General features: G+C 33.2%; 1 long non-coding RNA gene across 9 annotated transcripts in view; it reads left to right on the top strand.

Moving 5' to 3' along the window:
- LOC117979812 (uncharacterized) overlaps window positions 1–24,117 on the top strand; it is a 442,597-nt gene that overhangs the window by 73,254 nt on the left and 345,226 nt on the right. Inside the window, exon 2 of one of the 9 annotated variants that reach the window (XR_010111695.1) lies at window positions 20,645–20,779. The exons of the other annotated variants lie outside the window; for them this stretch is intronic. This is a non-coding gene — a long non-coding RNA (uncharacterized LOC117979812). The remainder of the gene's footprint in view (window positions 1–20,644; window positions 20,780–24,117) is intronic. 9 annotated transcript variants of the gene reach the window in all.

Consider the following 24,117-nt stretch of genomic DNA (forward strand, 5'->3'; position numbering starts at 1 on the left):
TTCTCCTTCATCTCCTTCTTCCTTCTTTTCTCCTTCCTTCCTCCTCCTCCTCTGCCTCCTCCTCCTCCTTCTTCTTCTCCTCCTCCTCCTTCCTTTTTTTTTGCCCAAAATGTATGTTCTACTTTATATCCCCACCCCCAATTCCTAGTAGTAGTTTTCTAAACTGATCACATTCCTGTCACTTCCTAAAAGGAAAATCAAACAATTTTTATAATATTTTAAACATTTCTCAATATATAATTTGAAAAATTTTAAAGCTATGCCAAAAATGATTAAATAGTCAGAACCTCTTTCAACCAAAAGGGTATCAAATACATGTTGTTACTTTCTTTTAGTAACATTAATGTGATGTTTCATAATATCTATTGGTCTTGCCACTGTTTGTTACATTGAGCATTGGACTTTAAAAAATATTATCTATCATACTGTTCATCTGTTTTATTTAGCGTTACTAAGGTCTAGAGAGATTAAGCTGTTTACCACTGTTTTCTAAGCAGTTAGTAGAGGATGTGGAACTTCTGTCTCCTATCAAGGACTTTTTATTCCAAATCATGTTATCTCATCCTAGGTATAGGATATTTGGCAGGTGTATCATTTTTAGAGTGGTAGATTTATCTGGATTTCCAATTATTTTAGCATATCTTCTAAGAAAACTAAAAACATTTTTCTAACAATTATGCTGTGGCAAATATCTATGGTTCTCATTTGGCTGGATGTCTTAGGACTGGACTTACATTGACGAATATTTAATCATCTGTCAGCCTTCTGTTGGTGACTTTGTGCTAATCAATATCCAATCACGCACTTACGCCCTCTGTATTCAGTTCATCTTCTAGCATGGGCCTGATTCTATTTAAATTGGCTTTGAATCTATTCTACTCTCCAATCTTGTTATTACTATTATATATTTCTTATTACTGTAGTTTTTGGAATTCTCCTTATCTTCCTTTCAGACTTCCAACTATAATGCTGATTCAAGATGCCTAAAAACATTCTGATTATATCCACAAAGAAAAGTCTAGTTGCATAGAGATGTAAATCATCAATTAATATTTAAGTTTACAGTACTGACAAAAACTGTAGAGATCTTCCAATCCAGGGGAAAACAATCTAGGCATCACTGAGCCTCTGTGAGGACCTACTGCAAGGTCAAAACTACTTTCTTAGTAATATTAAGATGATGTTATTTTCTTATTAACTTTCATTCTCATAGGAGTGTACTCCCATTAGAAATTTTCCAGAGGTTACTGATTGATCCAGCTGCTTTTATTAACCCAATAAAGATGTTTGCAAAAATGTGTTTATGAATTTGTATTAAAATAACAAAAGTAAAGCCATTTCATGTTAACATTAAAAATTGTTTATAAGAATGAAACAAAATTATTCTTTTCCATAACAAAAAAATTATTGAAAGTCATGACATTATTTTGCAATTTTGCAAATTTTTTATTGGTGTAAGCTAAACAACCCATGATAAGCTAACTAACCATGCTAAGCCTACTATTTCTAAATTGGGTATCAAAATAGTACTAACTAAACGTGAAATAAATGTTTATTATTATTAAGATTCAGGATATTTATATTTTGTTTTCTTCTAGCAAATCTGAATGCATTTTATACACAACAAAGTTTTGTAAGAATATTTTAGCTGATTCTTATTAGTATGCAATAGTCTGTATATACCCCAAATGAAATAAAAATACATAATTTCCAGAATCAATATTCCAGATACCATGTTAAGTTTTCTACTTTGTCCGTGCCTAGGGATGGCACTGCTTTATCTCGTGGCTTTATTGTTCTTGTAGTAAAACCAAACAATTATGTTAGTTTAAACATTTATCAATATTTTGAAAATATTTTAAAGCTATGCCAAAAGTAATGATAAAATAATCAGGACCTTGTCCAAAAATGAGGGTATCAAATATACTTTGTTATACTTTATTTTTGCAACATTAATCAGGTGTTTCATAATGTCTTTATTTCATGACTCTCTATTTTCCAGGTTTGTTTGCAAAGTTACAGAAAATTATTTGTCTATCACCACACTAAAGAAAATAATATTTCTAGTACACAGGATCTGCTCAGTTACAGAACAACTCGTAGATAAGCAAAGAATGAAATATTGGTTAGTTGAATAAAATATTTAAGATGATTCTCCATACTTTCTTTAAAGATTTCTCTTTTTCATGTTTTTTCAAGACTTCATAGTGTGATTACCTTGAATAATTGTATTTGAGTCTCTTGTCTCTTCTTTCTCTTTTTTTTTTTTTTATTTTTTTATTTTGAGATGGAGTCTCACCCTGTTGCCCAGGCTGGAGTGCATTGGCGGGCTCTTGGCTCACTGCAAGCTCCGCCTCCCGGGTTCAAGTGATTCTCCTGCCTCAGCCTCCCGAGTAGCTAGGATTACAGGTGCCCGCCACCATGCCTGGCTAAATTTTTCTGGCTTTAGTAGAGGCATGTTCACCATGTTGGCCAGGCTGGTCTCGAACTCCTGACCTTAGGTTATCTGCCTGCCTCAGCCTCCCAAAATGCTGGGATTACATGTGTAAGCCACCAGGCCTGGCCCTGAATCTCTTCTTAAAGAGAGGGGTGTATCCTGTGATATCAACCTACAGCAACTAGCTTCAGTTTCCAATGCTATTAGAAGATGGACTCTATGAAAATTCAGAAATCCTGAATATATAATTCAGGAAAGTTTATATTAACAAAGATAAGATGGAACATGTAAATATATACTATACTTTCAGTTGGGGAGAAGATTCTTGGCCTTGGGTTTATCTTCTATAATATAGATATTCTCTACATTTGAAAAAAGATTCAAGATTTAACTCAAAATAAATAAATACATTTTAAGCAATGACAATTAACAATTTTGTGGCTTCACTAACTTTTATATGCAAAGTTAATATAAATCCACCAATTGCTCTAGACCTCCTATCAAATATGTGGTATCATATTCTTCATGATAGTAGAAAGATAGATAGAGGTTGTGTATCATTATACTGTATTTCATTTGGGACAGTGACTGCTTTCAGTTGAGGGCACTTAAGAATAGTTCAAATCCAGATAGACAAATGGCAGTTTGGTTGACAATGGAGTTAAATTTCTGATCCTTTCATTAATGTCCTAACAAATGTAAGGCATGGCAGCCTAAAGTATATATTATTCACAGTAATTTCAGGAAAACGAATGCGTATGAATCAAATCTGTGAATAACTCATTCCATGAGGTGAATGTACAAAGAAAAAAGTAACTACTTTATTTTTGCAGTATCTAATTTGTGAATTTTTCTTCCGAATCCCATTCTCTGAATAGGGTGCCTTGCAGGGGCAGGGGTTGAGAGTGACTATTCTAATGATTCTATTAGAAACAATTAAAATACGTAAACCTTACTTTAGTATTTGTTTATTTTTGGACTAAAAGAGTAGTTTCTCAAATAAATTTTCTTCTCTTCCACTACCATCATCTTATATGAGCACGGATATTGAGGTGTTTATCTCTTTCTAAATTTGAGGATAAAGGGACTTCTTGCTGGTTCTCCAGTGCGTAAAGACAGACACGTGCTGCTCTCCAGGGAAACATTTTTTTTTTCTTCTGCTTACAACACACCCTTCAGGTAAATTCACGTGATCTTTTTTTGATATGCGTATACAGGGAATCTCAGCCTGCTCAATGCTGACTCAACTTCTCTTCAGCTTTCTTGAGCTATCAGCTACCATGATCCATCCTGCAGTCTGAAAGAAGTCCCCTCACTACATCATGATATATATCATGGTGGTTCCTCTGGTTTTCAATTTACTTCCAATCCATATTTGAAATTAAATCATCCTGGAAAGATGAATCCCAAAGCCTCCTTTCCCGTGATCACATTTTGCTCTTGACTATTTATAAGATATACTGCAAATTTCCCTCCTGCCAGTGGTTGAAATAGGTAGTTGTGGGGGAGCCTTGCTGTTGATGCTCTTTTACAACAAAATATTTCTTCTTCTTTTTATAATTTTCCAGGATTCAAAAATGGGTGAAATTTTCCTTTACTTCAAAATCGTTGCCTCTTTCTTCCTGAGTCAAGTTAGGTCATAATGGTGAACACAGAAAAAGGTTTTTAAAGAATGACTCTGCAGGCCTGTCCTTGGTGTGTTACATCAGAACTAAAAAACAAATTCAGGTTAATTCTTTCTTAAGACAGTAGCCAGGCTTGCAATTTCCATATGTATGTCTGCATTCATGTTACAAAACAAAACAGAACAAAACAAAACAGTATCAAAGAAAGACAAAATAGAAATATCTCAAGATACTTAGCCCCTGGATGATGAGATAATAGATCATGGTAAGTATAGATTGTGTGTATATATTATGTATTTACTCATTATACACACACACACACATGCATGCACACAGACACATGTATACCTCTTTTTTATTTTGTGGTCAGAAAAAATGACTTTAAAACATCTCTTTGTTTTTAGAAATACCACTAAGGTGATTTTTTTCCAGAATCCCTCTAATGCCGATAACATAGAAAAGAAAATGGAACAAAGAAAAAATAAGATATGATGAGGATTATTCGGTCATAGTTGAGAAGAACATTTTTATGACAAAACAATAACTTACGGATGTAAGTTATGAACATTACTGTGTATGACATTTTTAAAAAATGTGTTATTTTTTTTCTCTCCACAACATGGTAATGCCTGATTGAAGCACTACAGCAGTTAGCTGACCTTATATAACAGTGGGATTGTTTATATGAACAAGACATAAGAAACTTATTTAAGTGGAGCAAAAAAGGATAAACTTTAATCAGAACACAAGAGATTTTTTTTCAGCATCTTTCTAAAATCCTTTTATAATCTCTAAATAAAGGGAATGGACCAATGATCTCTCAGGCCCTTTCCTAAAATGTTATGTGATAGCATAAAACCCGACTTCCTAATAAAGGATAATGCTGCATTGAATCAGGCCAAAGCGATTTACTGATACAAAAATATGAGAAACCCCTATTAATCAGCAGAGTAAGGGAGTTTATGACTGGCTTATGGCTTATTTTCTTTTTTTCAGAGTAACAAAAACAAAGTAGAATTGAATCTGAGTTAAAATAATGATGTTAAAATAATATTGTCAACATGAAACCAAAGCTTTCAGTATTTCAATTTTAACGTAAGATTAAATTGCACATTTGGATAACATGTGTTTTCTTATATTTATGAAATTAGGTTTTAAATATAATCAATGCTAGGAGCAAATTTTTTCATTGTTTTATTTTTCCATATCTCATAGCATTCATTAGGGTGAACTAGGTGGAGCTTGATAGCTCTAGTTTATTGCAATGACACTTTATTTATCAGGAAGCACATTTTCTGGCTGACTCAAATGTCTACAACCCTGCCATAAACCCCAAATATGTGGGAAATTGTCCTTAAACCATTTTATATCCTAGTTGCATACACACACACATTGTGTTGATGAGTAAACTTATATACACTATATGTAATATAAATGTTAATATGTTATATAGTATTAGATATAACATTTATTTATATTTATATGTTTGAAACTTAATGCTCATTTGTTTGGAAGAAATGATCTAAAATCCATAATTCACTCAAAGTTGTTAGTCCTAAGTAAAGGATAGATGTGGAAAAAAAAAGAAAAAGTGGGTTGGGTAAGATATTTTACAAGCAAAAAATAAAAGGAGATGACAGGCTGATAATAAGAAAGGGGTGAATGACTATAAAAAAAAACACACAAAAGCAAAAAGCTTATTGACTTGAGGGCACTGAAATATACAAGAAAATCATTCTTATATACCTACCTTAATGCCAAATGAGGAATTGTTGCATTAAACCTTAGTATAATAATTGAGGACCATAATGATGCTGATTAAGAAACCATTGAAGTTTATAATATTTTTAAAGGTTCTCTCAGATATTATTAAATAATCTCACCTTTAGCTCGTAGATGGATATTTGTCAATTGTCTGAAAAATACACTTCTGTTGAACGAGCTCATGATTTTGTAACAAATTATAAATAATGCTGTATTACAGTGCTTTTGAAGTGCATTCCCATCAATACAGAGGCAGAATTATCTGTTATGTTCCATAGAGTCAGCTGAAGTTGGTTTAAAGGGTTTTTTTTATATTTAAAATTATTTCTTATTGTTTATTTTTAGTAAGAGAGAAGATTTTAAAATTCTGAGAATATCTCTTTGGATGGCAGTTGTTTTGTAATCTAAAAGATCATTTAAAAATCCTGCAATTTGTAACCCCTTGTTGGATCATAGCTACTGTAAGTTTGTAATTCAAAAGTGATAGCTATAAGAGAATCAGGAAAAGTATATTACAAAAACTTTGCTGTAATTATTATACACTTTTGCATATATTCTAAAAAAAGAAAAAAATTAAATATTTAAATAAGTAAAGGATTCTGTTTAATTATTTTTCCCTTTTATATGGAGAACTGTTAGGAACAGACTTAGGTGCTGAGAAGGGGCAGGAAAACTTTTATAAGAAGTTGTATGAAGCTGATTGGTAGATCCAGACAGCTTTTTGTTGAGTGACGCAAAAATTTAGATCAAGTATGGACAACTGTAAATAGTAGCTAGAGGACATTTGGCAGCCAAGGAATGGTGCTAAACATTGGCTATGGAACCAATAGTATTGAGTAATTAGCAATAACAGAGAAGGTAAATGAGAAAACTATCAGAAATTTAGGGGCAATTCATGGGATATTTGGAAAATGTGCTGAATATGTATAAAGGAACTGGAATGAAATAAAAAGTTTCTTCTGAGACCTATACTTCTGAGTGCCTAGCAGAACATATTTGAATAAAAATATCATGCAATTCAAGTTTTAAAAACTTTACTTTGCTCACAATGACTTTTTGCAATACCTGAAAATATGATTCCAATATGGAATATAATAATGTAATCTTTCTTGGTATTATTAACAAAATATACTAATGATGCCTTCAAATATTAGTTCCAGGGTATTAATTCAGTAAGGCAGTTTGCCAGGGCATAATTAAAAAGTCAAATTCTAATTGTTGCAATAGGGACCCACTTAATAGTGCCATAATTAGAATCACCATTTTCTTATAATCTGGCAAATTCTATCATTCATTAAAAAAAGAGTATTTTAATTTAATTATACAAATGACTTTTTTTCATAGTTACATTCCTTCATATAGAGTAATGATTCTCTTCATTTTTAAAAACATATGTAAGTTTCTGTTTTTTTCAACTTAAAGTCCCAAACCTAGACTTTATGCAGACTATTGTACATTCACAATAGCAGAAAATTGGCAATTGTTGGGCTAGTTCAATGTTTCCTTCCAATTTACCCATTACCTAACAATAATGCTATTGCATCGTCCTTTTGTTTCATCTGTTTCTAATTATTTGAATAACTAGACTGTAAACTCCATGACTATGTTTTAAAATTAGCTAGGACTATGTTTTAAAATTAATCATATAGCAGAGAACTTGGCATGTAGTAGATATTCATTATATACTTATCTAGTGATTAAAAGAATGAATGAATGAGTGGGTTTTCCCTTCTTTTCCCAATTCATTTGGCTGAAACTTGAGTACTCTGCCTAATTCTATTCACTGCCATTCCTGACTGGTTCCTGAAAGCTAATGCTGACTGAAACAACATATCCCAGAATAATGACTTCTCATTTCACCATAATCATCTATTTTCCTGAGTAATAATTCTAGAACCCTTCACTTGTACAGTTAAAATAGTTGGTTTGACTCTTCAAATACTAAGACCTATAGTTAAATTTCTTCCCCATAGCTGAGTTAGAGTATGTAGTTTAACAAATTTAAGCTGTTTTACAAATATTGATTGGTTGATTAGATTTTTCAGAGTTTGGTACTGTTTGTCCTCAGTGCCTTGTGGGTAGTGATCATGTTTGGATTAAGTAATCTTATGCAACATTTTAAACAACTTCTTGCATGAGTTTGATAAGTTGATCCACATGTATTTATATTGATTCATTTAAAATTAATTGTAATTATTTCTCTCCTTCACATAATGAACTTTCAAGGTTTGTAGTCATCTTTGTATCAGATAAATATAGTCCTCAGTATATATTACACGTAACTATTATTTTAAAAATTTTAGTTGTTCATTCATTCGTTTATATATACATTTATTCATTTATAAATATTTACAAAATAGCCAGTATATAAAAGATTCCACATAAGGTAGAATGGTAAAAACAGTAATAGCTACAACAGTATGAACTCTGACTAGATGATTTTACAGCTTAGTAGAGGATGTAAATAATATAATCTAGTATAATACTGAATATAAAAGTCATAAAAAATGTGAATGCCACAAATTTCAGAATTCAAGGATCTGGTCTTATTCATTTGTCTCCTTATTTCCTAGCATAAAGTCTAATTCTTTTATTAAAGAATTAGTTTGTATTGTTTTTATTTATTTGTGTTGTTTTTCAGTTATATTTTTAAAAACCATATGTTACATAACTTACCAAATAAGACACAATTATTCAACCTTTTAAAGGTGGAAAAAAAGGCTTACCCTTTCTATTGCTGATGAAGCCTTTCTGGACTCACCTATTAACCATTACACCAATTAAAGCTCATATTATATTCTTACACTGCACATTTCTTCTATGCATAAATGAAAATAAATGTGCTCTAGGGTTTACAATAGAGGCATGTATGCTGAGGTTGATCATCAACAGCTCAGTATTGTTGTAGTCTTGTCATTAATATATGGATAGTTTCTGCTTTAGTGGTCATGGTCTTTTATTCCTGCTTTGGCCTTATTTAAAAAGTCACATAAGATTTATTTTCCTAAAGTTTTAAATGTCTGTTAATACATCTTTATTTTTCTTCTCACCTGGTAGAGATTTTGAAAACATCACCACTCTTTCACCTTTTGGCTTCTGAATCAGAAACTTTTCTTTTCTCTTTGCAACAAACTCATGACTTTTATGTTGAAATCCTCACAATTTTCCCCTAAAAGATACTTTAACCCCCAATGTTGATATTAGAGTAAATGAGGCTATTTACATGAAACTAGCAATACAGAGGTCATAACAAATGCATGAAACCCTTCTAGCATTTTTTAAAATGGAAAACTGGTTTCAAATATCTAGGTCCTTGTGATCTCTGGTGCCAGTTTCAAGCAAACAAGCAATGTTGGTATAAAGGTACTTACTATAAGGAAATTACCAAAAAATTTCCTGTAAATACGTCTAAACCTCTGTCATCTGAAACACAGAAAACAATAAAAGCATTCTATGATCTAAATCAACAAGTATTACAAATAAAATCCTCATATATTCAAAGTATGATAGTAATAATTATAAGAAATAAGGTGTATTTAGTGTTGTCCTAAATATTACCACAATTCTTTTTTTCCTCTGGAAAGGATATTAAAACACATATTTTATAAAAAGATAGTCATTTCTTTTTTCCTTTTGTTTTTAACTGACATTGATTCTATTTTCCATTAATTAATTTTTTAAAAAATTTTTACTTTAGATTCAGCGGGGTACATGTGCATGTTTTTTACCTGGGTATATTATGTGATGCCAAGTTTTGGGTACAAATGGTCCTGTCACCCAGGTAGTGAGCATAGTATCCAACAGTTACTTTTTCAGCCCCTGCATTCCTCCAACAAATTTACTAAGATTAACAGAGAAACAAGGTTTTTAAAAGGGTTAATGGATGAAATAGAATAACTTCTCATGTTTTTAAGATGTTAGAGTCCTATTTGTAAAACAAGAAAGCTGCTACCTCCCCACTGTAGTAGTCACCAGTGTCTATTGTTGGCATGTTTATGTTCGTGAATATCCAGTGTATAGCTCCCACTTGTAAGTAAGAACATGGGGTATTTTTCCTTCTGTTTTCACATTAATTCGCTTAGTAATGGCCTCCAGTGGTATCCATGTTGCTGCAAAGGACATGATTTCATTCATTTTTATGGCTGTGTAGTATTCCATGGTATATATGTGCCATATTTTCTTTATCCAGTCCACAATTGATGGAAACCAAGTTGATTGCATGTCTTTGCTATTGTGAATAGTGCTGCAATGAATATAGATGTGCATGTGTTTTTATAATAGAACAATTTATATTCCTTTGGGTATAAACCCAGTAATGAGAATGCTGGATCAAATGGTATTTCTGTCTTTAAGTCTTTGAGAGATCGCCACAGTCTTCCACAACGACTGAACTGATTTACATTCCCACCAACAGTGTAAAAGCAGTCCTTTTTCTCTACAATCTCACAGGCATCTGTTGTTTTTTTGACTTTTTAATAATAGTCAAAAAATAGTCTGATTGGTGTGAGATAATATATAATTGTGGTCTTGATTTGCATTTCTCTAATGATCAGTGGTGATGACCATTTTTTCATTTGTTGGCTGTTGATATGTTGCCTTTTGAGAAGTGTCTGTTCATGTCTTTTACTTATTTTTAAATGGGGCCATTTGTTTTAAGCTTGTTCAATTGTTTAAGTTACTTATAGATTCTGAATATTATACATTTGTTGGATACATAGTTTACAAATATTTTCTCCCCTTCTGTGTGTTGTCTGTTTGTTGATAGTTTCTGTTTTTGTGCAGAAGATCTTTAGTTTAATTAGGTCCCACTGGCCAATTTTTATTTTTCTTGCAATTCCTTTTGACAACTTAACCATAAATCCTCTCCCAAGCTCAATGTCCAGAATGATGTTTTCTGGATTTTCTTCTAGGATTCTTATGGTTTGAGATCTTACATTTAACTCTTTAACCCATCTTGGGTTAATTTTCATATAGGGTGAAAGGTAGGAGTCCAGTTTCATTCTTCTGCACATGGCTAGCCAGTTACCTCAGCCCCATTAATTAAATATGGATTCTTTTCCCCATTGCTTATTTTTGTCAACTTTGTTGTATATTAGAAGGCTATAGATTTGTGGCATTATTTCTGGGTTCTCTTGTTCTCGATTCTGTTCTATTGGTCTATACATCTGTTTTTATACCAGTACCATGCTGTTTTGTTTATTGTAGGCTTATAGTATAGTTTGAAGTCAGCTAACATGATGCCCCTGGCTTTGTTCTTTTTACTTAGGATTGCTTTGGCTGTGTGGACCCTCTTTGGGTTCCATAGGAATTTTAGAATAGTTTTTTCAATTCTGTGAAAAATGACATTGGTAGTTTGGTAGGAATAGTGTTGAATCTGGAGATTGCTTTAGGCAATGTGGCCATTTTAATGACATTTATTCTTCAAATCCATGAGCATGGAATGTTTTCCATTTTTTTGTGTGTTATTTATGGTTTATTTTAGCAGTGTTTTGTAGATCTCCTTGTAGATATTTTTAACCTCCTTGGTTAGATGTAGTCCCAGTATTTTTGTGGCTATTGTAAATGGGATTGCATTCTTAATTTAGCCCTCAGCTTGAATGTTATTGGCATATAGAAATACTACTGACTCTCGTACATTGATTATCAGTTCCAGGAACTTTTTGGCAGAATTTTAGGGTTTTCTAGGTTTAGAATTATATCAGCCATGGAGAGAGACAGTTTGATTTCTTTTCCTATTTGGATGCCTTTTATTTCTTTCTCCTGCCTGATTGTTCTGGCTAGTAATTTCATTACTATATTGGTTACAAGTGGTGAGAGAGGGCATCCTTGTCTTGTTCTAGTTTTCAAGAAGAATGCTTTCAATTTTTACTGTTCAGTATAAGGATGGTCATTTCTGTATTTAGTTTTTCATGTTTTGTTTTCATTCTATATGTGGTTTTTTTTTTTTCATTTCTTTTCTCAGTAAGTCACTAAAATCCAGCAGGAACAGATTCACTAAAATTAACAGAGAAATGAAGTTAGATTTAAAAAGTTATTAGTGAATGAAACCGAATATTTTTAAAAAATATTTTAGGATGTTAGAGTCATACTTGTAAAATAAGAAAGCTGCTATAAAAAAGCAATCAGAACATTAAAAAGTTACAAATTAAAAGTATAGTTACTACAATAAAAGATACACCTAATGTAAGAGATAGTTAAGGAAACAAAAACAGCAGATTAAAAAAATAGTCATCTAGAAAATTGAACAAAGAGTGTACCCCACATCATTTTTTTAATTTTTGTGGCAACTACGATAAGTTAACTAAAAATTTTCCTAAAATTAGAATTCATGTGACATACCCTTCAAAGGCAATAGATATGTAAAATACTTAGAAAAATATTAAACCATTTAAGTATTTTTTAACTTCCAAAGTAAGCTTGAATTAAAGAGAAAACAAAGCTAAAGTTACAGAATATTTAAAATAAAAATATTTTAAGAATGCAGCTAATCAAAACATATAAAGTAAGGTCTGAGCAGGGTTCCAGAGAAAACTTTTTTCAATATTTTCATTATAGAAGAAGAGACTAAAATATGTGAATCAAGCATTCAACAACTACAACAACAGAAAGAGAAATAGAAGAGTGAGTGAAATTAAAGAAAATTGTTGGATTCATATGAAGAAATCAACAACTTTCTACTGTCTAATGGAAAAAAAATTAAGGTTTAAAAAAAGAATATTCCCATAGCAATAAAAACTGTAGAATTCTTAAATTTTATCCAAATATACAAGACTTTTATAAAGAAAATTATAGTTTGTTACTTTCAGTCAAATTAAAGACCAGAATCAATAGATATGAGTATCTGAATGAAAAGAGTCAATAATGTGAAGTGTTGTAGTGTAAAGTGGTGTAGTCAATACTGTGAAGTGGTATAGTGAACACTATGATGTATCATCCAGATTCTTCTTCAATGAAAGTGTCATTGCCACAGCTGCCACAAATGCTATGGAAAGACCACCTTAAGCTGTCACCCCCTTTAGAAGTTGCCACAGGTGAAAAAAAGCCTCTTTGCCCAAAACTATGTCCTTTTCCTAGTCCCTTACACTCAGTGACCAACTGATGAAGTAACTTAATCTTTTCAGCCCATCTCAGGACAAAACTGACTTGACATTCCAAGTCCAGAGTTTTCAATCTGTTGGCTGAGGCTGTCACTAGATCTGCAGTACCTCATCTTGCTCCTCTGACCACTACAGCTTTCATTTAGCTTCTTTTGCACAAAGATCTTCCTAATAAACATTGTGCATGGTGTCTCTGTGTCCAAGTCTCTTTCCCAGAGAACCTAGTCCCTGATGGTTATCACTTCCTGTGAGGAATTTAACTTCTTCATTTTCATCAGTGAGTCAAAGAAACTGAAGAAATCAAATTCCAAAAGGAATTGGTATGGGAGTGGGTTTACATGCTACATTTAAAGTTTGTTTATTTGGACGATTTATATGATAACTTTTGAAGAAAAAAAGTATTGGGGTGGAGAAGAGTAACACTTTAAAACCAAACATAAAAAATTCTTGAAAATTACAGTAGCTGAAACAGATACCAACACTGTAGATAGACAAATAGGTAAATGAAAGAATCCAAAATCTTATCTATTGTATTGCTGAGTATAACATATGATGATTTATGACTTGAAAAGAAAAAGATGGAATATTTAATAATGGTGTTGGGGAAAATATCTATACATATGGGGGAAAAAGCTTTGGAAATTTTCTCAAATCATACCCCAAATGAATTGCTAGATGGATTCAAAGACATAACAATATTCAGCTTGGCAACATAGTGAGATCTTGTCTCTACGCAAAAATTTGATAAATAAAAAAGTTAGATAGTTGTGGTGGTACATATCTCTAGTTATATCTACTCAGATGTCAGGCAGGAAGATTGCCTAATTCCAGATGCTGGTGGTTAGAGTGTGCTATGATCATGCCACTACATGCACCAGCCTGGGTGATAGAGCAAGACAGAAAGAAGGAAGAAAGGAGGGAGAGAGGGAGAGAAGGAGGGAGAAGGAAAGGGAAGAGAGAAAGAAAGAGAAAGAAAGAAAGAAAGAAGGAAAGAAAAAAAAGAAAGAGAGAGAGAGAAAGAAAAAGAAAGAAAGAAAGGAAAGAAAGAGGGGGGAGGGAGGGAGGAGAGAGGGAGGGAGGGGGGAGGAAGGGAAGAGAAGGGAAGGGAAGGAAGGGGAAGGGAAGGGAATGGAAGGGAAGGGAAGGAAAGGAAAGGGAAGGCAGGGGAGGGGAAGGAAGGGAAGGGGAGGGAAGGGAGAGGAGAAAGAAAGAGAGAGAGAGAAGGAAAGAGAAAGAAAGAAAGAAAGAAAGAAAGAAAGAAAGAAAGAAAGAAAGAAAGAAAGAAAGAAAAGGGAGGAAGGAATGAGAGAGGGAGGGAGGGAGGGAGAGGGAAAGAAGGAAGGAAGGAAGGAAACTAAAAAAGATGTAGGAATTTAAAGCAACTATAAAATATAGAAGAATTTTTAAAAATAATATTATGGAGAAATCTTTCCAAAAAATAAGATAGCAATGTTAGAACTCTAAAAGATAAAAATTTAAATTTAAGTTTAATCAAATTTAAGACTTATGATTGCCAAAGAAAACCATAACTTCCACAAGCAAGAAGAGATAAAGCACAGAAATTAGAAAATGTTTTTAAATCTTATAATAGATAAGTGATTTGCTTCCTTAAAATACAAAGCCCTTCAACAAATCAGTCTACCAACATTATTCATTTTTTCTTGTCTGTCATAGGAAATTCATAGCATTTACAACTTTAATTGTGAATTTAAATCTTTATTAAATCCACAATAAATGTGTATAATTTCTGTCCATCTTTCCATCTGCACTCCAGTTGGTATTTATTTCTTAGTGGACCTGGGTACTCCATACAAAAATCTGAAATATAACCCGTATGTTTAGCCAGTGAATAATGGGCCATAAAGTTATTTTACCCAAGTCCAAATTTACTGATTTATCCAGGAGCTTCTTGAAGATATTACGCTAGGAACCAGGATTACTTTCCACAAGGCCTTCTAGATACTTATTCTCAAGCCAGTATTTTGACATTCATCTGACAGTTTCTGAAGGCTGCTTTTGGGAAAATTTGTGCCTCCAGCACAGCTGGATGCTAGTATATCGGTTTCGGTAACCCTTATCTAGGTAGCAATAGCCTTATAGATATAGAAATTGAGGAGTCAGAGACTGAAGGATTTTTAAGGAAATTCTAAGTGAGCTTCTGTTTGCTTTTTAGGAGGGCTAACCAGCAGTCCCTGAAACACACAGGAAAAGCTACACAATTTTTGAGATCACATCTTTATTTACATTACTGCACTCTTTGTCTTTCTGTTTTACCTGAAACTCTGGAGTCAATTGCATTTCCAGAATATATTCTTTATTAACAATTCTTTCTTATTTTTAATTTTTGTGGGTGTATATATGTATGGGATACATGAGATGTTCTGATACAGTCTTGCAATATGAAATAAGCACATCGTGGAGAATGGGGTATCCATCCCCTCAAGCATTTATTCTTTGAGTTACAAACAATTCAATTACACTCTTTTAAGTTATTTTAAAATGTACAAGTAAGTTATTATTGACTACAGAATATATTCTCATAAAGCATATACCTATGACACACAGTCCACTATTCCGTATTTTAGCATAGTCTTGCCTAAAAGAGCAGGAATCTAGGCACTTGATGTTAATGTTGCTGACCTGACACTCACTTATTGCCCTTTGGCATACCCCCAGGCCCAATTTGAGGCCTGTGATTAATATATAAACAGCTTCTGTTGCTGTTGACATTGAATTTTTTCTTGGCCTTCTTATCTAGCCATTTGCTTTAAGCAACACATTCTTGTTACAACCTGTTAGTCCCATTATTTTTCTTAGTATAAATTATTAATGTGCTGTTAGACTAAAGTACTGTATCTGAACACTGATTATGCAGGACTGACACCATACGAAAACCTGTGAAAGAATAATAACTAATATTTGTTGAATGCCAACTGACATATGACACTGTACTAAGACCTTTGTCTTTACCTATATTATTACATTTAATCTTCATAAAACCTATACAATGCGTATTAATAGCTTTGTTTACAGATCATGAAACTAAGGACAGAATTCAAATGACTTAGGCAAAGTTACAAAGCTTTGAATGTGAGAGTTTGAAATTTAAATCAAGGCCTCTCTGATAGAAAGTATCAGAGCATCATCTCCTTAAACCATTAGTGCTACCTCCTTTATTATCGCAGCTAGAATCAAAATCTATCCCATGGCCAACATCTTTCTGAAGGAAACATAGGTATTTATCTTTCCTTCAATTATATCTATCTTTCCTTCAGTGAAGTTCAGATAGTCACACTTCTAGCCACTCTGTGACTTTTTCTAGCTCCCCGTATTTTGTTCTTAGAGGTTGTAAGACTCTGGGTTCATAACAAACTAATCACTCGTCACAAAATGGTTTAGAATTTATTTCTTTATAGAAAGTCACTCTACAATATCCTTTTTATTCTTGGTTATAAAATATTTATGTCATATGTCAAAAATATTACAATTCTTAAGTAAAAAGTTATATTTCTTGTTGTTTAATTAAATCAAGATATGGGGCATTAATAACCATTTTTAAACATTTTTTAAATTATTTATTTATTTTCCTTCTTTCTTCATTTCTTGCCACTTCATTGCCACAGAAGCTAAATCCATTAACAAAGACTTAATCTTATTTCAGCCCTTTCTATTTTTTCTTTTCCCAATATTTTGACAAAGTAGGCTCAGAGAATTTTCAGTCCAACTCTTTTCTTCCCTGTCTTTTGAGTGTATGCTAAGAACATGTATTCATTACCTTTCTTAGGATCCGTTGTTTCATTTTTCATGAATTATTCTTTTGAAATATTTATGAAACACATCTTAGTACATTCAGTTTAAGTTCCGGCTTTCTAATTTTCACTTTGGTAATTGTACAGAGTTATCCACTTAGATACTTAAAGGACTTCAGAGTAGTGGGAAACTATGTAAATTGAAAAAGGAAGTGTTTAACTATAATTTTTACACTCCATTGGTCTTAATCTTAGTAGAAGAAAATAGAACATTGATTTACTTCAGAAAAACTTGTAAGAACAGGAGGATAAACAGTGGTATTACTTTTAATAAGCAATACATATCAAAAAGAAGATGTTGACTGTTTTTTCAGTGAATTAATAAATTTCTGTATATAAAAAAGTTATCAATATGAATGGACTCAGTAATATTGTATTTTCTTTATTCTTGTAGATTGTTCTTCCTCTTTGATTCTTGACAGTAATCACATGCATCTACTTTGCATAATGCTACAAAAAGTTATTCTTATAACCACATCTTAAAATCAACTCAGTACTTTTGAAAAATACTTTTACTTAACTTAGTTTTACTTTGAAATTTGATTTTATTTTTAACTTTGCTAAAACTGCAGTACGTTTAAATAAGGAGACTGTCTAATTTTGGATACATTAAGTTACTCTCTCACAACAATGAATTCATTACTTCTTTTTAAGTAAGGTGGAAGAAATGTTTTATGCTATATTTTCTTGTTCAATCTGCTCTCAAATTATATATTTACTGGTGATGTTGCACTTAAGTCAGTGTATTAGTCAAAGTTTTCCAGAATAGGAGAGAGAGAGAGAGAGAGATTATGAGAATTGTCTCATGTGATTATGAAGATTGAGAAGTCCCATGATATGCTGTCTGCAAGCTGGAAAATCAGGAATGCTGGGGGTGCAATTCAGTCTCAAATGCAAGTCTAAAAGCCTGATAACCAGAGGGGAACTGATGGTCTAAATTCTGGTCTGAGTCAAAGGCATGAAAGCATAAGGGTGCATAAGAAATGGTGTAAGTCCCTGCCTGAATCCAAAGACCCATAAACCAGGAGCAATAATGTTCAAGGGCAGGTGAAGATGGATAGCTCAATGCAAACAGTAAGCAAATTTGACCTTCTTCTACCTTTTTTTCTGTTTGGACCCTCAACAGATTGGATGATGTCCACCCGTGTTGGTGAAAGCAATCTTTACTCTGTCTACTGATTCAAATGCTAATCTCTTCCAGAAACACACTTAAAAATACTCTCAAAAGTAATGTTTTACCAGCTATCTGGGCATCCTTTAGCTCAGTCAAGTTGATGCATAAAATTAACCATCACAGTGAGTGTTTTTATTCTTTCTTTGTTTTCCTTTTTTAACCATCACAACAACAGCAAAAGAAACTGTTAACCCTTTTCCCAGTTAGAAACAAAATGTGCAGCTCACTGCCAGTGCTCATTTAATTTTACATAAACACGCTCTTTGAGGCTGAAGCAAATCTGACTGGTTTTATTTTATTTTATTTTATTTTTGAGTCGGAGTCTCACTCTGTCACCCAGGCTGGAGTGCAGTGGGGAGATCTCAGCTCACTGCAAGCTCTGCCTCCAGGTTCACGCCATTCTTCTGCCTCAGCCTCCTGAGTAGCTGGGACTATAGGCACCTGCCACCATGCCTGGGTAATTTTTTATGTATTTTTAGTAGAGATGGGGTTTCACCATGTTAGCCAGGATGGTCTCGATCTACTGACCTCGTGATCTGCCCTCCTTGGCCTCCCAAAGTGCTGGGATTACAGGCGTGAGCCACCGTGCTTGGCCCCCTACTGGTTTTCAATTTGAAAATCAAATATACAAACTGTTATTGGAGTTACTTCTAAACAAAGCTAACATCAGAATCATCTAAATCATCACAATTGTCTACTTCGGAGAAATCAGATTCATCAAGTGAATCTTCAGCCAGCAACTGCTACAGAATGATGTTAACATCATGCATAGGAATGCTACATGTTCTAGGATATGACATTTACAGCGATTGAGGATTACTGTATTTTGGAAATGTAAATCCCACTACTAAAACCAGAATGCTATAAATAGAATGATGTCTTTTGTTTCCAAAGTCGATATACTAGAAAGATGCAAAAATAATAATAAAAGTGAGATATTTTGTGACAAAGTTATCTTGGGGTAAATGCTGCAGCTGCAGGCACCACTAGTGAGTATCCTTGGGGCAAATGGAAAAGGGGTTAGGAAAGTGTAATTGTTCCATTTCTATAAATGTACTGCATCAAAAAGGAGGAATTAGTCTAATTAGTATAAATATTAGAGGACCTACTTAGTATTTGAGAACAATTGGTGTCAGTGTTCCCAATTTTCAGAATTAAATGATCAATAAGAATTCAATAAATATTTTTAGAATTAATGAATAAGATTAGCTTTCTTCTGAATGAGCTTAATATCATGTGGGAAATGAAGTGTCTGACAGGCAGAGAGTAGATTCACCTGAGATGTTGCTGCCTGCCTCCCTCAACCCACTGTTCTCTGCTGGAATGTGATCTAATTGATCTTTCCCTTTCACTTTACAGCCATTTTCACAAGTTGTAATAATTTTATTTATTGGTTTGTTTATTTTGTCTCTGCTACCCCTATTGTAAAGTAATATCCAAGTGAGTTATGGGCCATGTCTATCTTGTTCAAAATTTTAGCTTGGTGAATGTAAAGATGAGGCGCTCAGTTAAAATGTGTTGATAGGATAAATTAGCTTCTGCATGGGTTCTTTTGCATCTCACCAGAAAAAGGAAAGTGATTACATAATTTTGTTTTCTAGTCTGATAGCATCTGTCTGGTCTGGTCTGTGCATCAAACTTGCCATGAACTCACACTGGCCATCAACTTCACAGGGTGTTTGCCATGACAATTACCCTCAAAAAACCTGAATATTTATATACTAGGTCAATTACTTCACTAAATATGTATCATTACTAACAGCTGTGAGCCTGGTACTGCTGAAAACTAGTTGCCTATAAACCATTTGGCACTCAGATTTTTTTATGTGGGAAATTTTGCATACAAATCTGGATTTCTGCTACCTTTTCTCCCTGGGAACTTAAGGACACCTAACTTAAGTTAGGAACTAAATTAAGGAACCCTAACTTTTTCATCCTTATTGAAATTTATACTGGAAAGCAATGTGATAAAGGGACTCAGTCTAATACTCATGTGAATGAAGGAAGAGTATCTTCTACAGATGTCCAAGGTAATATAGCTGAGAAAAAATATCCCATGGTTAACTGGGGTTTTTCTGAAGATGGGAGATTGAAGTTGTCATCTATAAGAGCTGCTGGTTCTGTAGCATACCCAGCAGAAAATGCAGAAATTAGAATAATGTTTGTAGGAGAGTATAGACAGATGGCAATTTTATATTGTCTAAATAATAGTGCTTTATAAACATGTTGCTCATACCAGGTGGATCTTGAAAAATTTTTGGCCACAGGAACACTTACACAAAAGCCGACAATGTGCTCACCCTGTTCTTGACTGAGCTGTAATCCGGAGACAGTCATTTGTGCCTGGCTTCTCTCTACCTGCAGTGCCACTGCCAGAGTTAAACTCATAATCTGTCACTGCAGCTTTTCTAACTGCTTACTCTTTGGTGTACCTAGTCTTCCTGTTTGTAGTTAGCTCCCCTTATTAGTCTTCTTCGCTATTGCTTTTTAAAATGGTAATTGACACTCCACATTAGCTTACCTTTACCTTCAAGAGCAATCAGAATTCATTAGCCTGACAAATAGGCCTCTACCCAGTGTGTCTGATTTTTATTTCTCTCCAGTTAATTGTATTCTGTCTTACCCTTTGTTGTGTCTCCTATAAATGTCAATTATTAACACATTTTTCAGCAATTTGCAAACACAATACTTTTTTTCTTAGACTTTGCCTTTTGCCATGCTATTTTTTTTCTTTTCAGAGTTGCTTCCCCCTTCTTTACTCCGAGAAATCAACTTTTGAGCTTTTTCTTAAATCCTATATCTCCTGGAAGGCTTTTTCTAACTCATACACAGAGATAGATATTCTGAAGCCTTAAATCTGTACCTTGGTCACAGTAAGTATCATCCATATTGTAATTCATTTGCTTATATGCCAATCTTCCTCCACTAATCTGAGAAATGATTGATAAATTTTCACTGGCAACTACTTTATCCTTGTAAACCTGGTGTATTTGTTGATTCTCATCAAGCTTTTGTTAAATGGATAATTATCTTGAGAAGACAATCCCTCATAAAATCAGGTAGTAAAATTTCCTAGACATCTTGGAAGAACACTTTTGGAAACAACGGTCTAGAGTATTCAAACCAAATTACATAATACATTGTTAAAACAAAAATCTTACAGCAAGCATAGGGAGCATGCAATCAAAGAAATAGGAATGCGGAAAAAGTTTGAAATAATTACCTACTGGTTTTGGAGTGTTATACCTTTTTTTTGGTAAAAACACTGACTGACTAAGAATTTAGTGAATGCCCCAGTAGAGAGATATTAGCTTACCAATGCTTTAGTTTCCACAGAAATAACTGCTGCTAATATAGTCTTCCATAGTTGGCATCTGGGGGTTTGGGGGAATAAAAAGGGAATGGTTAATGGGTACAATTTACAACTAGATGGAAGGAATAAGACCTAGTATTTGGTAGCACAATAGAACCACTACAGTCAACAATAATTTATTGTGTATTTCAAAATAACAAAAAGAATATAGTTGGAATGCCTTTAACACAAAGAAATTATAAATGTTTGAGGTGTAGCATATCACAATTACCCAGATTGATCATTACACATTGTATGCTTGTATCAAAATACCACATATACTTCATACATTTTTACAACTATTGTATATCCATACTTAAAAAATATAAAATCTAAGTTCATGGACCGAGCATGGTAGCTCACGCCTGTAATCCCAGCACTTTGGGAGTCAGAGGCGAGCGGATTACTTGATGTCAGTAGTTCGAGATAAGCCTGGTCAACATGGTGAGACCCCATCTCTACTAAAAATACAAAAATTAGCCAAACATGTTGGCACGGGATTGTAGTCCCAGCTACTCAGGAGGCTAAGACAGAAGAATCGCTTGAATGCAGGAGAATTGCTTGAACCCAGGAGGCAGAGGTTGCAGTGAGCTGAGATCACACCACTGTACTCCAGCCTGGGCAACAGAGTCAGACTCTATCTCAAAAAAAAAAAAAAAAAATCTAAGTTCATTCATCCGAAGTGAATATGGATTAATTGGTTTCTCAGGTAGATTATAGAGATTAAGAGAAACAGGGCCTCAAATCAGAAACCTATATACTAACAATATTTTTCAGTATACAATTTTTATAATAGACGGAAGAAAACCATTCCCTGCACAAGCTTATATATGATCTGCTAGAGTAGAGAGATAGATGGATACCCCCATGTAGTTATTCATTTTTTAAACATTAACTTATCTCTTATTGTTTACTTGGGTGGTATTATAGATGTAAGTTTGTGTATAATACTTCAGCATCATATTTAAGTTAAAGCATCATCATCACCTTGTTTTGAAACTTGAAACTATCTAGGCACACTGGACATACGCTACCTATTTTTTCCCTTGAAGGTTATATTGCTGGCTTAAGCAATTCCCTGGGTGAATTCAAAGCTAAACAACAAAGAAATCTGGAAAATCACCAGGTTTCCATTCACATATCCATTGTAGCCCAAGGTTGTTGTAAATTGTTCCCTAGGAAATATCTGCAAAGCTCATAGTTCACCAATTTAGATTTGAGACCTAAACTCAATACTGCAGGGTATTGATTAAATTCAGCTTTCACACATGTATATTTCAGAATAAATATGTGCATTCTCACATGATTTTTTTTATTCTAGAGCATTTTAATTTTGGTTAATAGGTAAATATCATATAAGTATTAGTTCATTTCTTAATTGAGGACTAGAAAAATCCTAAGTTTCTCCAGGTGATTCTATTCAATTAATGAAATTCTAGAATGTATCCTCTAATATGGTATTGATGAAGTTGTACATATGTTTATTTGGATATATCAGAAACCGTAATTCAAATTTATTATATAATAATCATAGTTAATAGGACATATTTTTACAGTTGGGATTGTTTTAGAATCCCACAAGTTTAAAAAACTCACAATTAGGGATAGCTTTGCATATTTATTGGATGTAGCCTCCATAGAGTTAGGAAAACTGTAATGAGGAATACATAATGAAGACTTTATACAAGTCTATACTAAATATAAGTACTATTATTTATATGGAATATACAATAGAACATGGAAAGAAGCAACATAACATGAAATATTATAGCACTACAAAAAGAAAACAAAAAGTTACAAGAGCCATGATATTTATATTATGTAAACAGAAAATACAACATTGCAGTAGCTCTGCTAGAGACAAGTGTTGCTACCATATATGCTTCAATTGTGTTTAGTTCTGTTGTACTGGTTACCTCTCAGTACCTTATTATTTTATCTGCTATATCAATCTGTGTGGCAGTCAAAACACCACAGTGTGATATGACAAAAAATACATAGGAAAACCTATTCATTTATGTGTGCCTGATGCTTGCTTTCAGTTTACATCAGAACTTTGAATTATGAAAGGAGTTGACAGATGGAAGCAAGGGTAGGGCAGCTGGCTTACATTACAGTCTTCTGTACCTGTGAATCACTTTGTAAAAAAGAAATTGTTTCTGCACACTTAAAAAAAGTCTTTAAAAGTAATATGATTTGAAGAATTTTGCTTTTACATATGTATTTCCCAGTACATCATATTATCTTTTATACAAGAAGAAATTTTTGAACATAATTGGAAGATTATGCTCTTGACTCATGAAAGTTCCATTTACCAACCTCATATTTCTATAGTGTTAAATATGTGGCTGACTAACTCACAGAATCTGACACTAGGGCATCCTGGGATTGCCTGTGGTGCTGTGTCTTTCAAGAATGCCTTAATGTAATTTTAATGAAATGTACTTTATTTCAGTGAATTTAACATAAGTGCCATTTTTCTTTAAAGAGAGATGTTTTAAGAGGATTAAAACACAGTGATTTTGTATTTTTGTAATAAGAATTTTGTTTTGTAAAAGAGAATATTTTATAGTATCTTTACTTTTACATAGCAATTTTAATAACTAAATTATACAGACAATTGTTTGCGCTGCTGTTAATATCTGTGGCTTTTTCTTATTCAGCAGTGTCAGCAATGCAGAAAGAAATCCATTGCTAAGGGAATGGAAGTTATGATGGTCTTACCTTAAAGTAGAAACAATATAGTACTGTAGTGGAGAGTGGTGGTTCCTTCACTACATGCTTTAGGAATACAATTCTGCTATGACATGTCTCTGCTAATCATAGACGCAGGGTTGGTGGGAACTGGAAATGAATGTT

The sequence above is a fragment of the Pan paniscus genome, chromosome 2, assembly GCF_029289425.2.
Source record: "Pan paniscus chromosome 2, NHGRI_mPanPan1-v2.0_pri, whole genome shotgun sequence".
Lineage (NCBI taxonomy): Eukaryota > Metazoa > Chordata > Mammalia > Primates > Hominidae > Pan > Pan paniscus.